Source organism: Balaenoptera acutorostrata, chromosome 7 (assembly GCF_949987535.1).
Source record: "Balaenoptera acutorostrata chromosome 7, mBalAcu1.1, whole genome shotgun sequence".
In the NCBI taxonomy this organism is placed as follows: domain Eukaryota; kingdom Metazoa; phylum Chordata; class Mammalia; order Artiodactyla; family Balaenopteridae; genus Balaenoptera; species Balaenoptera acutorostrata.
The window spans coordinates 48,868,258-48,885,536 of NC_080070.1; the positions used below are offsets into that span (position 1 = coordinate 48,868,258).

The following is a 17,279-nucleotide window of genomic DNA, read 5'->3' on the forward strand; positions in this document are numbered from 1 at the left end:
CTTTTGCGATTTAAAGTGACTGACTGGAGATCCATTTGTATTATTGAAGAGTCATCAGAGAACTCAGGGGTCTGCCTGAATTTTCATCTAGGTGATGGTAAAGAAATATCCCATGGAGTGGATTATAGAAGATACCTGGAAATACAAATAATGTTGCTTTGCAATTGAACCTTCTAAGACCTGCTTGTTCAATGTACCAGTTATGATGGCAAATGATGTGGAAACACATAGAGATGGTTATATCTCCATAGAGAAGGTAAGAGATAAGACGGCGTGCTCCCAGACACAGCCACAGCTTCCCAGGTCCGCAAAGGAGATAGGCAGCTGTGGATGGTACTGTCTTGAGCACTGAGGGTTCCACTGTAACCTAGAAGTACACTCGTGGGCTTTTATTCCCTCCTGGCCCTGCCTCACATCTGTTTGTTCCTGAGACTCTGCTAACGTGCCTACATACTCATGGGGTGCAAAACAACCCCCGTGTTTCTGAGTGTTAACTAGGAGATTGGGTGAAATGAAATGCAATTTCACAGAGTATCCCTCAGGAGGCTCAGACTTTAGATCTGCCTGCATTTCATTCCTGAATGTCCCAAAACCATTTCTTGGAAAGTATATCATTTCCCCCCTTTTCAGTAAATGCTAAAACAAGCATTTTAAATAAAGCATTTAAATATACAGATAAGTCCATTTCTGGATTCTGTTCTTTTCTTCCCTTAGATCCCTTAGCTTATGCCTGCATTGGCACCAGAAGAATAGCAAAAAGGCCAATGGGACTAGAGCAGAGAGAGAGAGGAGCAGAGTAATAGGAGATGAGATGAGAGAGGAATGTTCTCAGGGGGTGGGGGGAGAGTCACATTCTGCCTTTAAACTCTGTGAGCCATGGAAATGTTTTGAGCAGGGGGTGATGTGATTTGATAGGTAATAACAAGATCACTCTGGTTGCTGTGTTGTGCTATGGAGAACAGATGGTGGGGGGCGAGAATGGAAGCGGGAAGTTACTGAAATAATCCAGGTAAGAGATGACAGCTGCCTGGACCGGGGTGTTGCAGGTGGAAGTGCCAAGTTGTGGACAGAATCTGGATATATTCTGAAGGTAGAGCCAACAAAGTTTCCTAGTGGGTTGGATGTGAAGTGTGAACAAAAGCGTGAGGTCAAGAATGCTTCTGAACACACCATTGTAAAGCAATTATACTCCAATAAAGATGTTAAAAAAATTAATTAATTAATAAAATAAAATAAAATAAATTAAAAAAAAAAACAAGAATGCTTCTGAGTTTTTTTGTCTGAGTTACTGGAAGGATGGAATGACTATAACCTGAAATGGGATAGAGTGTGGAAGAAAGACGTTTTAGGGAAATACCACACTTTAGACATGTCTAATTTGAGATCCCTCTGATATGCAAGTAGAGATATCAAGTAGGTAGTTCAACACACAAGTTTGTATTTAGGAGAGAGATCCAGGCCAGGGATCAACCAGACAATTTGGGGTCCTTGAGACAGACAAGGTATTTAATGCCATGTAGGTAGACTGGATTGCCAAAGGAGAGGCACAGGCAGGGATGAGGTCCAAAGACTGGGACCTGGGGCACTCCAACATCAAGACGTCATGGAGGGACTTCCCTGGTGGCCCAGTGGTTAAGAATCCGCCTGCCAGTGCAGGGGACACGGGTTCAATCCCTGGTCCAGGAAGATCCCACATGCCGTGGAGCAACTAAGCCCATGCACCACAACTACTGAGCCCATGCGCCTAGAGCCCGTGCTCTGCAACAAGAGAAGCCACCACAATGAGAAGTCTGCACACCGCAACGAAGAGTAGCCCCCGCTCGCCACAACTAGAGAAAGCCTGCATGCAGCAACGAAGACCCAATGCAGCCATAAATAAATAAATAAACTTATTAAAAAAAAGAAAAAGAAAAGACGTCATGGAGATGGGAAGAAACCAACAAAGGAAAGTGAGAAGGAGCAGCTTGTATGGTTGGAGGAGAGTGTGGCATCACTGAAGCCAAGAGAAATGGTCCAAGAAAAATGGATGGATCAACCCTCTCAAAGGCTGCTCACAAGCAGAGCAGGATGAAGACTAAGAATTCACCACTACTGAAGCAGTGGTCATTGGCAACTTGCCGGAAGCAGTTTTGGTAAAGTGGTGAGGCTGAAATTCCTAACTGGAGAAGATTCAAGAAGACAGAGAAGGATTAGAGACAGTAAGTGTAGACATCATTTTTCTAGTAGTTTTGCCACAAAAGGGAAGCAGACAAATTGGGCAGTAATGGACTGGGCAAGCGGGGTCAATAAATGTTTTTTTTCTTTTAAGATGCAAGAAACAACAGCATGTTCGTATTCCGACTGGAATGATCCAGTAGAGCGGGAGACACTGATGATATAAGAGAGTGAGGAATGAATTGCTAAAATGATGTATGGGCACCCATACAGGCAAACAGGCACCCTCAAACCCTTCTGGAGATACTGCATATTGGGTCAAGCGTTTTGAAGGGAAATATGGCATTATGTATCAAAATTATAGATGCACATATTCTTGGACACAGCAGTTTTATTTTCAAGATTCTATTCTGCAGATATGAGCATCTAGGTGCAAGGACACATTTTCACATTATTTATTAAACACTGTATATAATATCAAAAGCCTAGAAAAAAACTTAAATGTATATGGATAGTGGATGGTTAAATCCATACCTGGAATACCATGCAGCATTGAAAATGAGCTTGATCTACATGTACTGTTCTGGAAAAACCTCCAAAATTACTTAAGTGAAAAATATCAAGGTACAGAAGAGTACATGGTACCTGTGAAAAAAAGCAGAGAATAAGATGATATGCAAAGATAGAGTTATAAATTGATATAAAACATATGTTTGTATGTGCATGGAACACTTTTGAGAGATGTGGACCTACTTCCCACTGGATATCCTTTTCTAATGTTTCAATTGTTTTTTTGTTTTTTTTTTAAAAAGGGATTTTTTTTTTTTTAATGAATCTTTTTTTTTTTTTTTTTAATAATTTTGGGGTGGCATTTTCACCAAGTTTCTTTCTTTCTTTCTTTCTTTTTGCTGTGTTGGGTCTTCGTTTCTGTGCAAGGGCTTTCTCTAGTTGCGGCAAGCGGGGGCCACTCTTCATCGCGGTGCACAGGCCTCTCAGTATTGCAGCCTCTCTTGTTGCGGAGCACAGGCTCCAGACGCACAGGCTCAGCAGTTGTGGCTCACGGGCCTAGTTGCTCCGCGGCATGTGGGATCTTCCCAGACCAGGGCTCGAACCCGTGTCCTCTGCATTGGCAGGCAGAATCTCAACCACTGCGCCACCAGGGAAGCCCCTTCAATTGTTTTTAAGAAGTGTATTTATTATTTTTCATTAAAATTTAATAAAAATAGAAAAAAATCTTTGCTAAAAGGAAAAAGGTAAATTAAAAAATTCTGTCTGTGTATTACTTTATTAATGTAAAGGAGATTTTCTTATATAATGTTTAAGGGAGAAATGCCATTATCTTCTAGGTTGTTTTGGAAGGAATGGGGGAAAAAATCCTTTTAAATTGATTTTTACTGAACCAGCAAGGTCTTTACTCAATATTTGCAATACTGGGATATAAATTCTCATTATGTTTACCCAATATAAAAGATTTTTAGTTTCAAATATAATATTTTAAGTCAACTATAATTCAATTAAGAAAAAAGGATTTTTAGTTTCAAAGTGTATTTCTGTTGGGCACACAATAGGCATCCCATAAAAACGTTTTGGGTTGAATCAGATCACTAATTAGATGAATGTCAACTGTAAGCACTGGGAAATGGAATTTAAATACAAAACATTATTGAGGCTCCCTTCTTTGAAAGGTGAGTTTGTGGGACTTCCCTGGCGGTCCAGTGGTTAAGACTCCGCACTTCCACTGCAGGGGGCACAGGTTCAATTCCTAGTCAGGGAACTAAGGTTCCGCAAGCCGCGGCACTGCCAAAAATAAAAATAAAAAATATGTAAGGTTTTAAATAAATAAATAAATAAAGGTGAATTTGTAGGTGTGTATACATGTATGTGTACTTAACATAGATTAGCATTTTTTCTTTTTCTTTTTAGTTTATTGGATAGAACATAAGGGTGCTATGAACTAAACCAGAAAGTTATTTTGATATAATTTAGCAAACCATGTAATTATATCATTAATAATGAGGAAGTTATCAATTAGGAACAGAAAGGAAAATGAGAAGGAGACCAATCGGCAGTAGCAGAAATTATCCTTGAGGCTGGAGTTTAAAAACACACTTGTACTGAATTCAGAGGATATTCTAAACACAAAGGTTCTCATATTAATAGTTCTTAAAAATAAAGAACTATCCATTAGATACTTCTGAAAAGGGAAAGTGGAAATTCATCATTTTTAGTGTGTCAGCCTGGAATTTCTTATTCAGTACTTTCATGAGCCACATTCATATTGAAGACCACATTGATGATCTTGATGGATGACAAGACCTTGAAGTGCCTTCTGAAACATCAGGTAAGACTGCATTCCTTTCTATATTTTTAGTATTAAGCATAATTATTGTAATCAAATCTTTTGAAACCTAGCACTCTATGCCACATAATAGCATCATATATAATAATCTTCTCATTTCCCAACCTTAAGGATATTTTAAGCATTAGGAATTCTCTGCTGTTTGTTTAAGCTTGCATGTTTTTTCTTTCCCTGGTTTACTGAATTATTTAATAGTTACACAGTATTCAGACTCTGTGCTAAATGCCACTTCTCTTTCAGTTAGAGTACAAGTACCTTATTCTGTTTCATTGTCAATTTTAAAGCTCACCTGAAGCTAAGGAAGTAATCATTCATTGTGATAGAATTGCTGGGATGGTAGTATAAATATTTTCAAAAACATTGGGATTTTGTTTTTAACATTAGGTCTATTTGCTGCTTTTTTGTTAATAGACAGTGATATACAGGCAATATATAAAAGCTTCACACTAAGTTGCAATTATTTGTAGGCAAGATCTGCACCCTGTCAGGCTTCCAAGATGAAAAAAAGCTGAAATTTGGTTTGCTGACAAAATGTTCATCTATTTGGATTTAAACAGGAATTGACTGATGAAGCATTCTTATACTAACATGAGAGTCTATGCAAGATGCCGTAAACCAGCATTTTTCAAATTTTATGGTGCGAAGGAATCAGCTGGGGATTTTGTTACCACACAAATTTGGGTTCACCAGCCTGGGATGGGACCAGAGATTCTGCATTTCTAACAAGCTGATGTTGTTGGTCCTCACCTTGAACAGGAAGGTACAGAGTAGTCCTCAACCCTAGCTGCATGTTATGGGGGAATCTAAAAGAAATACAGATGGCCAGGTCCCACTTCAGATCAAGAGAATCAGGATCTCTGGGCATGAGATTCAAGCACTGCTAATTTTTTTTTAATGTTCCCAAGTGCTATGCACTGAATGTGGCCCCTCAAATTCATATGTTGAAGCTGTAACCCCCAATGTGATAGTACATTTCACATTGGAATGAAGTGTAGATGGGGAGATGGGGCCTTTGGGAGGTAATTGGGTTTGGATGAAGTGATGAGGTGGGGCCTTCATGGTGGCATTAGTGTCCTTATAAGAGGAGACACCAGAGAGCTTGCTCTCCCTCTCTGCCATGTGAGACACAGTGAGAAGGCAGTCATCTGAAAGCCAGGAAGAGAGGCCACACCAGAACCTGACTATGCTGGCATTCTGATCTTGAACTTCCAGCCTCCAGAACTGTGAGAAAATAAATCTCTGTTGTTTATGCCACACAGCCCCTGGTATTTTGTTATGGCAGGCTGAGCTAAGACACCAGGTGATTCTAATAATATGCAGCCTAGGTTAACAACCATTGTTGTAAAGGGTATTGAGGTGGCATGATCCTAACTCTGTTTTAGGATACTTACAACCTACTCGGGAAGTTAAGACTTGGGCCTAGGGGCTTCCCTGGTGGCGCAGTGGTTGAGAATCCACCTGCCAATGCAGGGGACACGGGTTCGCGCCCTGGTCTGGGAAGATCCCACGTGCCGCGGAGCAACTAGGCCCGTGAGCCACAACTGCTGAGCCTGTGCGTCTGGAGCCTGTGCTCCGCAACAGGAGAGGCCGCGATAGTGAGAGGTCCGCGCACCGCGATGAAGAGTGGCCCCCGCTCGCCGCAACTAGAGAAAGCCCTCGCACAGAAACGAAGACCCAACACAGCCAAAAGTAAATAAGTAAATAAATAAAATTTAAAAAAAAAAAAAAAAAAGACTTGGGCCTATAAAAGTAAAAGCTAGTCAAATGTTAAGACTGGGTCACAGAGGTAAAGAGTATTAAGAGATTCAGAACAAGAGAGGAGACAGGGTTGGGGTGATGAGGGAAGAAGGATATGTCACTTCTTAAAGAGTCTTGCTGAGGACCAAATTTTTAAAAATTGAAGGCATAATTTACATGATACAATGAAATGACTACAAAGATATTAAGCATTCAGTTGACTGTTGATCATTGAATACACTCACGTAATCAACCTTAATCAAAATATAGAACACTGCCATCACCCCAGAAAGTTCCCTAGTATCTTGATCCTATCTAGCCAATTCCCAACACTCACAGAGGCCACCACCATTCTGATTTCAATCACCATAAATTAGCATTATCTGTTTTAGGACTTCATATAAATGGAACCCACGGTACTTTTTTGGTCTGGCTTCTTTTACTCAGCATAATTATTTTGGGATTTATCCACATTACTAATGTATCAATACATGTCCTTCCTTTTTATGGTTGAGTGACATTCTACAGATATACCACAATTTGTTTATCCATTTACTGTTAATGGACATTTGAGTTGTTTCCAGTTTAGGGTTATTAGAAATAAGGCTGGGGGCTTCCCTGGTGGCGCAGTGGTTGAGAATCTGCCTGCCAATGCAGGGGACACGGGTTCGAGCCCTGGTCTGGGAAGATCCCACATGCCGCGGAGCAGCTAGGCCCGTGAGCCACAATTACTGAGCCTGTGCGTCTGGAGCCTGTGCTCTGCAACAAGTGAGGCCGCGATAGCGAGAGGCCCGCGCACCGCGATGAAGAGTGGCCCCCGCTTGCCGCAACTAGAGAAAGCCCTCGCACAGGAACGAAGACCCAACACAGCCATAAATAAATAAATAAATAACCCTGGTCAAAAAAGGTGATGATTTAAAAAAAATAATAATAATAAGGCTATTCTGAATATTCTTCTTAAATTCTTTTTCAGAAACGTGTTTTCATTTCTCTTGGGTAAATACCTAGAGGCGATATTTCTTGGCTATGGGATAGATGCATGTTTAACTTAATAAAGAATTTGCCAAACAGTCCCCTAGAATGATTGTATCATTTTATGCTCCGCCCAGCATTGTACAAGAGTTCTATAGATAGTTGCTACATGGTCTCACCTTAGAGTTGTTAATATTTTTTTATTTTAAGGCTCCATTTTTTTTTTAATGCACTCATCTGTGTGATGACACCAAGACCTTCAAGAAGCAATTTAGCATAGTAGTTAAAAGTATTGAGTCCTTGCAGGATAATCTAGAAACACAAAGAGAATTACTGATATAATAACCCTTTGACCCAGCAATGCAAAGTCTAGGAATCTATTTACCTTTATATCTGCTCAAGTACAAGATAATAAATGTACACGTTTATTCACTGAAGCATTTTTTTGCAATAATATAAGGTTAGAAAGAATGCAAGGGTTCAATAACAGGCAACTGGTTGAGTAAACTGCAGGACATCACACAATGGAGTTCTAAGAAGTTCTAAAGAGAATGAGAAAGGCTTCTGTGTACTGAAATAGAGAGATCTCCAAAATATACCATTAAGTGGAAGAAAAAGGCAAGGGGTATATATACGAATTGGAGAGGGATTAAAGTAAGGCTATATATCTACACCACACACACACACACACACACACACACACACACACACACTTATATATGCAAAAAAAACCCACTACACTGGACATATAAATAAGAAACTAATAAAATATTGTTATGTAGGAGAGAAGGGAGCAGGGGTAGAAATAAGAATTCTTTGTGAATATTTTTCCATATAATTTTGATATTGAATTATATAAATGCATTACCTGTTAAAAAATTACAACTAAAAAAAATCCTAGAATTGAAAAACCTAAACATATATCAAATTGGTAACATGATCACACAGAACAATTATAGAAAGAAATACCCTGATTTTGTGAAAGTCTGTGAGCTCATAATGATACTCGAAAAGAGAAAGGCAGAAACAAATTAGTTGTCATCATTGAGGTTGTTGTTAAATTCCTCCCTTTGAGAATTGATGACTAAAGGAAGAAGCAGTCCAAAATGCTTCCCCAGTCCAAAATGTTTGTCAGGGTAACCAAACAGATCTAGTTGATTAGGGAAAGAGTCTCTTCACTAAGAAATGGCAGCTAATTAATATAGAAAAAAATGATAACATTAGAAAAATCACCATTTTGTGATTTCTAATGAACAGTAATTCAGGCAAGGGCTGTCAGATGGAGCTGGCCAGTAGGTGCATAGTTGAGGGGAAACTGCACATCTGTATGGTATTAAAGTAAATCCACACAGAATACTTTCTGGTTACAGGGGAATAACATCCCTCTAGAGCAGCAAGCTCGGGCTGCCATCCCATAACCAGAGGACAGTCTGAGTTTCAGGATCTAATGGTGGAAACCAGATGGCATGTACCTCCTGATGGAGTGCCATATGAAACACACAACAGCACCCAAAATGTATCCTAGACAAAATTTTATTAACGTGAATTGACCAAGCTCTTTGATGTAACTTCCAATTTATAGGAAATACAGGGGACAGAGGAGCAAGCTAAGTGACCACATGAGGAAGCAATCAGACAAACATTGACAAGGAAAATTAGTAGATGAAAAAACTGACTGTTTTAGATTAAAAATACCTAAGGGACATAAAACCATTAAAAATGCATGGCCCAGACCTAAATCCTGATTTGGACAAACCAGCTTTGGGGGAATAGCTGGGGAACAATTAGGGTAATTTCAATATGATTGCAGTATTAGATGCTATGAAAATTTATTGACAGGGAAAGAGAAAGATTATTATTAAAGGAAAACAAACTCATCATGATCTTGTTTTCGTTTAAAAAATACATATGTGTGTATAAAAAGATCTAGAAATATATATAATAAAATATTAACACTTAACAGTTTCTGGTTGGTGGGTGTATTAGTTTTCTATTGTTGCACACAAATTACCAAAAATTTGGTGGATTAAACTTCTTCTGTAAGTTAGAAGTCCAACATGGTCTCGTGTTGGCAGGGCTGCATTCCTTTCTGGAGGCTCTAGGGGAGAATCCATTTCCTTGCTTTTTCCAGGTTCTAGAGGCTGCCCACATTCCCTGGCTCATGGTCCTTCCTTCATCTTCAAAGCCAGCAACAGCAGGTCAAGTCCTTCTCGTATTGAATCGCCCTGAACTTCTCTTCTGCATCCCTCTTCCACTTTTTAGGACCTTTGTGATAATCGGGTTCCATGAAGATAATCCAGGATACTCTCCCATCTCAAGGTCAACTGATTAGCAACCTTAATTCCACCTGCAACCTTACTTCCCCTTTGCCATGTAACTTAACATGTTCACAAGTTCTGGGGATCAGGACATAGATATCTTTGAAGGGCCATTATCCAGCCTACCACAGTGGGAACATGATATTTATCTTCTTATTGTTGCTCTCTGTATTTTCTGGTTTTCTACAATGCATATATGCTGCTTCTGTAATAACAAAAGGCTATTCTTCATTGAAATATAAGTATAGTGACGGGGGAGGAAACAATATCATTAAGTGGTAGTATTTTGGAGATCATAGCTATATACCTATAGTAGGAATAAAGAAAACATGTGACCTAATTATATGTGAATAAGTATTGGTGGCTTGGAAAATTTCCACTGACAGAATCATATTAAAAAATCCTATAGTTCAAACAACGTGTATGAAATGGCAGATGACATTCTGGAAAATGCTATGTATCTGAAAAATGACTCTAGTGATGACAAGGACACTGTGATCAAAGATTCATGTGAAAAGTGTGAATGACAATTTTCATAAAATGTGAGTTCAAGTCTCAGCTCTGTCACTTACTAGCTGTGTGACCTTGTGCCAGTTATTTAACCTCTTCTTGCTTCCATTGCATTATCTATAAAATGAAGCTAATAACTGTACTTTCCGCATGGTGTTACTGAAGGATTAAATGATTTAAAACCTGTGGAGGGCTTAGAACCGTGCCTGGCACATGACAAACACTCTGTAAATGCTAGTCATTTTTGTTTATTTTTCTGGCAGGTGTTTGTAGCCACCTGTCTCGGATGGAAAATCACTCTGGATTAGTTAAGCTGGTACTTATAATCTATCACCTCTAAAAATCATGAGAGTCATGCACTGATTATCAATAGGGTTCTTACACCCACAGGAGACTAGAGTAATTACCCTGAGGGTTTCACTATTGGGAGTTTTCCCCAAATGGCTAGGTTCCCAGGAAACACTCCACCAGTGCCAGTACAGTGGCTAAATAATAATTTTGAAACATCAACAATTACTTAGCCCAGAATCATCAATATGACGAATGGCACTTACCACTATGGGATTCTAACACCCGTAACCTGTTAGAAAGAGAAGTCTAATAATTTGCTAGTTTGACAACTTGGGGGCAAAGAAAACAAGTTTTCCAGGAGGATGAGAGACTGGAGACAACTTCAGTATATATCATCCTGCTCATTGTGAATTGATATTAAACCAATCGGATACTGTGAGTTGTTGAGATCAGTCAAGCACAAATAAAACACCACATTTGAAGAACTTTATCATTAACAAACTCTAGTGATATTGAATAATGTTCCACGGAAGAAATGCAATAGATTCTTTAATGTTTAAAGCTGGAAGGGATCTTAGTGATCATTTTAATTCAGTGTGTCTCAGACTAGATTCATGGTCCTACCTGCCACCTCCCATTTCTTTTTTCTTTTGTTTTCTGCAGGATTTTTTTCCCAAGCCTTGAACATGCTCTTGTACACTGTGACTCTCCAAGACCAAGACCTGGTATATGACCCATCCTGACCACAGAAGCTCCTCCTTTTTGCCCTTATAATTTTTAACTTCACAAGGGCCGTTACTGGTGATAAGAACCCTCCGGGCAAACAACGATGTATTATAGTCATTTCATAGAGCACAATGCCCAGAGCCGCCAAATGATTCACTTGGTGAACTAAATGATCACAGAGCTGGCTCAGAATCTAGGCCTGTTTGTAGAGCTCTCTGGAGAGAATCTGTGTGCTGAAGACTTTGTGCCCTGGGCCTGAGCAGCCTGGAGTAGAGCAAAGGAACAATGAAAAGATGGAAACAGAACCTACAAGGAAAGGGAGAAAAAACAGTCACCTGAGAATATGCCTTCCTCCTCTTTGCCTTTCTGCTCAGCCTAACATTTATTAAAGACCTACAATTTAAGAAAGATATCGTTGCGTGTTACAGAGGATGACAAAAAGCTGTGCATAAGACTTGGTCTTGCCCTGGAGGACCTCAGATTCTCAGTGAGAAGGCACACAGGAAGTTGAAAGGTTAGCAACAATCCTATTTTCCTAACACTTATAGTTTGTAAGAGCTTTCACATATATTTCCCAAAACTCATATATTGGGCAAGTATTATCTGTCCCTTTTTATACATGAGAAAATGAACCACTGATCAGAGAGACTGTGACACGGTTCAAGGTCAGAGACCCAGCAAGTGGACTCCATCTTCTGACCACCCCATACATATCACATGGGCAGTTTATGACAAATGTTTGGCTTTTTGATGACAACTGCAAATGCTTTTGGGGTTTTTACACTGCATACAGTAAATTGTTTGACTGTATCCAAGATGATTGACATTATTAAGACTGATTTTTTAAAAAGGTTTATAAGAAAAACAATTTGTAACAAGGGAAGGAAGACATGGCAGGGCAATGGAGAAAGCAAGAGTGAATATGGTATCATGTACGTTTTTACCAAAGATTTTTAACTGCAAAAATAAATGTTCAGGGGCTTCCCTGGTGGCGCAGTGGTTGAGAATCCGCCTGCCAATGCGGGGGACACGGGTTCGAGCCCTGGTCTGGGAGGATCCCACATGCCACGGAGCAACTAGGCCCGTGAGCCACAATTACTGAGCCTGCGCATCTGGAGCCTGTGCTCCGCAACAAGAGAGGCCACGATAGTGAGAGGCCCGCGCACCGCGATGAAGAGTGGCCCCCGCTTGCCACAACTAGAGAAAGCCCTCGCACGGAAACGAAGACCCAACACAGCCATAAATAAATAAATAAATAAATATTAAATAAATAAATAAATAAATAAATGTTCAGGGACTCCCCTGGTGGCACAGTGGTTAAGAATCCACCTGCCAATGCAGGGAGCATGGGTTCGAGCCCTGGTCCAGGAAGATCCCATGTACCACGCAGCAACTAAGCCCGTGCGCCACAACTACTGAGCCTTTGCTGTGAGCCCGAGAGCCACAACTACTGAAGCCCGTGCGCCTAGAGCCTGTGCTCCACAACAAGAGAAGCCACCACAATGAGAAGCCCGTGCACCGCAACGAAGAGTAGCCCCTGCTCGCTGCAACTAGAGAAAGCCCATGCGCAGCAATGAAGACCCAATGCAGCCAATAAATAATGAATAAATTTATTTTAAAAAAATGTTCATCGCAGAAAATTTTGATTGCAGAGAAAAGTAGAATGAAAAAAAAAATCTGTTCTCTCATCAACCAAAGCAAAGCAGTGTTCAGCCATCCCTCACTCTCCCCAATTTTTAAAGTCATATACACTATAAATCTTGACAATTAACATTAAGCTTTTGAAAATTCTTTAGTTCTAAATATCTTTAAATGGTAACAACCACTTTTTTTTCAACCTACAATGTATCACAGCAGACAATAAAAAAGCATTCAAGTTTGAGGTACATCAATTACATTTTGGAAATTAAATAGGGATGCGTAGAAGCTGGAGAGGTGTCCTTACAGATACATTAGCGTTCTACCAACAGAAATGTTTGATCCTGCCCACAGCCAGGCTCCAGTGCTGCGGCTGAGACCTTTGATCTTGAGTCCCACTCCAGCATATGGTGCTACTAAGCATAATCAAAGTGCAAATCTTTATAGAAATTACAGAGACTGAAAAAGGGACGGATGCTTCCTTCCTCTAATTTCCTTTCCTGCCATGTTCCTGGTCTTAAGTAAAAAACATTTGGTCTTTTGATGAAATCTGCAAATAGTTTGAGGGTATTTTACACTGTATATAGTCAATTATTTCACTGTCCAAGATTATTTCCATTACTGAGATTGACAGTGTTTCTTGCCAGAACAGAGTCATGGTTTTCGTGCTCAATTACCACATGGGTATGAAACTGCCTCCACTATTTTGGCCCCATACAGTGATATTAGAATAAGGAGACATCTACAGTTCTGGGGGAGGTTTTTTGGGTGGGGAGTACTTGCCACTTGTATATTCCAGATTTTGATAAGAAATCACTGAATATTTGCAGGATGAGTTGCTAATCCTTGAAATTGATACTCTTCAAAAGAGGTGTCTTCCCTACAAATGTTGTTAAGCCATTAATTATAACAATTCAGATCAAGTTGTGAGAAAAATAGTATTTTTTTATGAAATTCCCTTCAAATGTATCTGTCAGTCCACCAAAGACAATGGGAGACAATTTCTGAATTAAAATATTGAAAACAAAACTCGTATTTTGTCAAAGTGGATCATCTGTGCCCTCTCACCAACATCCTGCAGTTAAGTTTGAGTGACTGCAACGCACCAGGCCTCAGGCAAGTTTGCAGTTTGGAAGAAACGTGGACCCAGGAAAACTTTGTGGGTTGTTTCTCATGGTTACTGATTATTGTGCCCAAGCCTTACATAAATTGTTTTAAATAATGCAGTTATTAAGAGAAAAAAGAGACACCTAAAGCACCATTCAGAAAGTTTAGTCAAGTGCAGGTGAGTGCACTCTCAGCTGGTGGGCACTGGCCCGGCCTCTGTCTCTCCTGACCAGGCAGCACCAAACCTGGTTGGTAAACCTGGTTGGCTGGTGCTTTTATTGGACCAGTTGCTAAATATTTTGACTATCACCCTGAACTGGCCTCATTAGTTGTAAACATAGGCTTGTATCAACAGGGAGCCCAGTGAGGTCTAACTATAAAATCCTGGGGTCATAAGTCAACAGTTTAGATTGTGGTCTGAACTCTTATCATTACAGCGGTGGATCATTCCAGAAGTTAGCTAATTCCTTTAATTCTTAGCATCCTTGCCTCCAAACTGGGGATATGAATATTCCTCACCTAATTGCCTTATGAGACGTGTTGAGGTGAAATCAGATATTAAATATGAAAGCACTTGTTTTAAAATTTTTTATTCATTTCAAAGAAATCCATAGTAATTGTATAGCATTTAGAAAATGCCAAAGCATAGGGTGTAAACAATTACTCATCTTATCACCATGTAAAGATAACAACTGTTAACATTTCAAGAATTTTCTTCTAGCTTTTTATGAAAACCCTTTGACAGTTCAACAATAGTTGCTGAGTACTACAAAAATGAACTAAAACAAGGCTGATGTCCTTCCATCTGGGTGGGGATATAAAGTGGTTAAATAAATGTTATTACTGTAGTATGAAGAAATCCAAATGAAAAAGTACTGAAAAGCTGTACCATCATACTCAACTACAGGTCTGGTCCCTGGAGATGACAAATATTTCAGTATTTAGGAATAAGGGACACTTTTATACCTAAAGCATTTCCTTAGGCGACTGACTCAATTCTATTCTAAGGGAGAACATCATTATATTACTGCTATAAAATTTCAGGTGCACAGAAACACTGTACACTGTAACCGTAAACAGTACGTGGATTTGCCTTATTTCCTACGTTACGCTCAGCCACCAGCCATCTCTCCTTTTTTAGCTTTTGCCAGACTGCCCACGGTTCACTGTAGTTCCTGTAGATACACAATCTATTTGTACACGTCGGTTTCAAATAATCAGGCATCTCTGAACTGATGGATAAGGCTGTTCCTTGGACATAAAATCCTTGGACTCTTTTTTTCCCAGACGTAATTTCCTTGAACTGTTGGAAGCAGTCACCTTGTAAATGGCCTTAGACACATACAGTATTATGTGGACTGATGCTTTCTACAAAGGTTTTAGCTCTTTATTATTTTCTTCCCAAAAGGTAATTGCTGTGAGCATAGCGAATGGTGCTCATCCTGTGTATGATGGGACCATGCTCCCGGATTCTTATATGCATTTAACTCCCCGGCTATGCTTAGCTCCCAGAAGGCACGGACCTTGTCTACTCTGTCAACCCCTAGGCTCCTAGAAAAGGAGACATTGAAATGTTTGAATAAGCCCGTAAGAATTCTCGTTCAGTCACAATACCTAAGATGATACCTGGGAATGTGCTAAATAAAGGTCCTGTTCTGGAGGTTCTGAATCAGATTCTCTGTGGCTGGGCCTAGGATCCTGTGTTTTTAATAAGCTCTTCGGTTTCTTCTTCTGTAAAATGGGGATAACAGTAGTTCCTACCTCCCTAGGTAGGTGTGGAAATGAATGAGTTACTTTATGTAGAGTGTTTAGACTACTGCCTGGCACTCAGCACTACATCAGTGCCAGCATTACTACTGTTGTTACTAGAATATGATCAGCCAATCATGAACAGGTGTTCTGGAAATAGTGTCTATTAATTTTCTCAAACTTAAATGTGCATAAAAATCATCTGGTGGCTTATAAATGCAGGTGCTGGGGCCTTGCCCACTGAGATTCTGATTTAATAAGGCTAATACCTATCCAGGAATCTGCATTCCTATATTTCCTTAAGGGCAAAAATGGAGAATCAGCAGATATACTGTAAACCCGTGATTCTCTCATTCACATTGCTAATCCCCAAGGCAAAGAAACTTGCCTCTCAGACTGGGGCTAAGATGAGGCTCAATTCAGATAAAGAGAGTTTTGGGGGTCATTTGATAGCATGCCAAGGAACCACTGGGACTCTTGGTTTCCTACTTCATCTGTGTCAGGGGCCACACTTGCCTGTCTGGGGTTGGCTCACTACGGATGAGGAAACAGCTGCCGTCTCTGCAGGCTGCGCTGAGTAAGTTAAGTCTGCCGCTCCAGCAGGGAGTGGCAGGCCTACCTCTCCCTGCAGCGGGGAGCTAGGCCTGAGCTCTTCTCGCCTAACCTGTCCTGCACCAGGGGAGCCTGGACCAACTCATGCCAGCTCCAGGGGCTGCTGAAGACATGGCCTGGAATCCTTCCTGCCTCTGTAGCTGAAGATCAAGGGAACCACAGGTTGCTTGGGAAGAAAGTGTGTACATCCCTGGCAAGCCCAAGATTCCATGCCTGGGCAAGAATAGCTGAAAACCCTTACGCCACATATATGTGTCATGGAACCAGCCCAGAGTTGCTTGTGCTTCTGACCTCTGAAACTACCCCCAGAGTGCTTGAGATTTAAAGGGCAAACTTTCCAAAAGTGAAATGACAAAGCTCTTGTTTCTCTTACAAACAGCTTTCCTTCCTGGATTTCTCTACTTGTGATTATGCAAATTATACATTTAAGCATAATCAATACTTGACTCTCCTGGAACCTGATCAAGCTGGGATCCATCCATAAACAAAGACATTACATACTTAAGAGATAGGCATTTAAATGGAGACAACTCTGTCCTTACTCTTACTAAAAATTATTGCTTTTTATAGAAAATTAGGTATAGGCTACGTTATAATAAAGTAGAATTTACGTTTTAAAAAATGCTTTCCTTCAAACTCCTGTAATTTTTCTTCTTGTTCTTTAATCCAAGTACATGTACTTTCTTCTCCTAAAATGCTACATATGGACAGACGTCTCCAATGTTTGAGAAGCCTGGGGTTAGAGCACTGGTCCATGATTCCTCCTCTTAGCTCTGGGTTCTGCGTTACCAGGAGTCTCCTGGAGGTCTCCCAGGCATTAGAGTTGATATCCCAACACACACCTCCAGATTCTTTTGACAGCTACCCTTTAGCCTTCTCTTGGCCCTAGGGGTATACACTTGTGACATGACTGGTCTCCAGGAGGAGAGATGGGAAAAAGGCCTGCACAGACTTAGGCAATTAAGTAAGGAATTCCAGGGTCCCAGGAATCCTGAGCAGGAGTGGGGATGTGGGCAGTGGGTGGTTACGTATCTTTGGAAGCCTGAAATCAAAATCCTGCTCTTATGGTGAGGGCCAACCAAAGGAGGACTGGAACACGGCCCTCT

At 40.4% G+C, this 17,279-nt stretch overlaps 1 long non-coding RNA gene across 7 annotated transcripts in view; it reads right to left on the bottom strand.

Moving 5' to 3' along the window:
• LOC103011907 (uncharacterized) overlaps nucleotides 1–17,279 on the bottom strand; it is a 58,236-nt gene that overhangs the window by 34,529 nt on the left and 6,428 nt on the right. For all 7 annotated transcript variants that reach the window (XR_009008883.1, XR_009008884.1, XR_009008882.1 and 4 more), the window contains exons 2-3: nucleotides 7,402–7,534; nucleotides 2,689–2,799 (exon numbers count right to left, since the gene is read on the bottom strand). This is a non-coding gene — a long non-coding RNA (uncharacterized LOC103011907). The remainder of the gene's footprint in view (nucleotides 1–2,688; nucleotides 2,800–7,401; nucleotides 7,535–17,279) is intronic.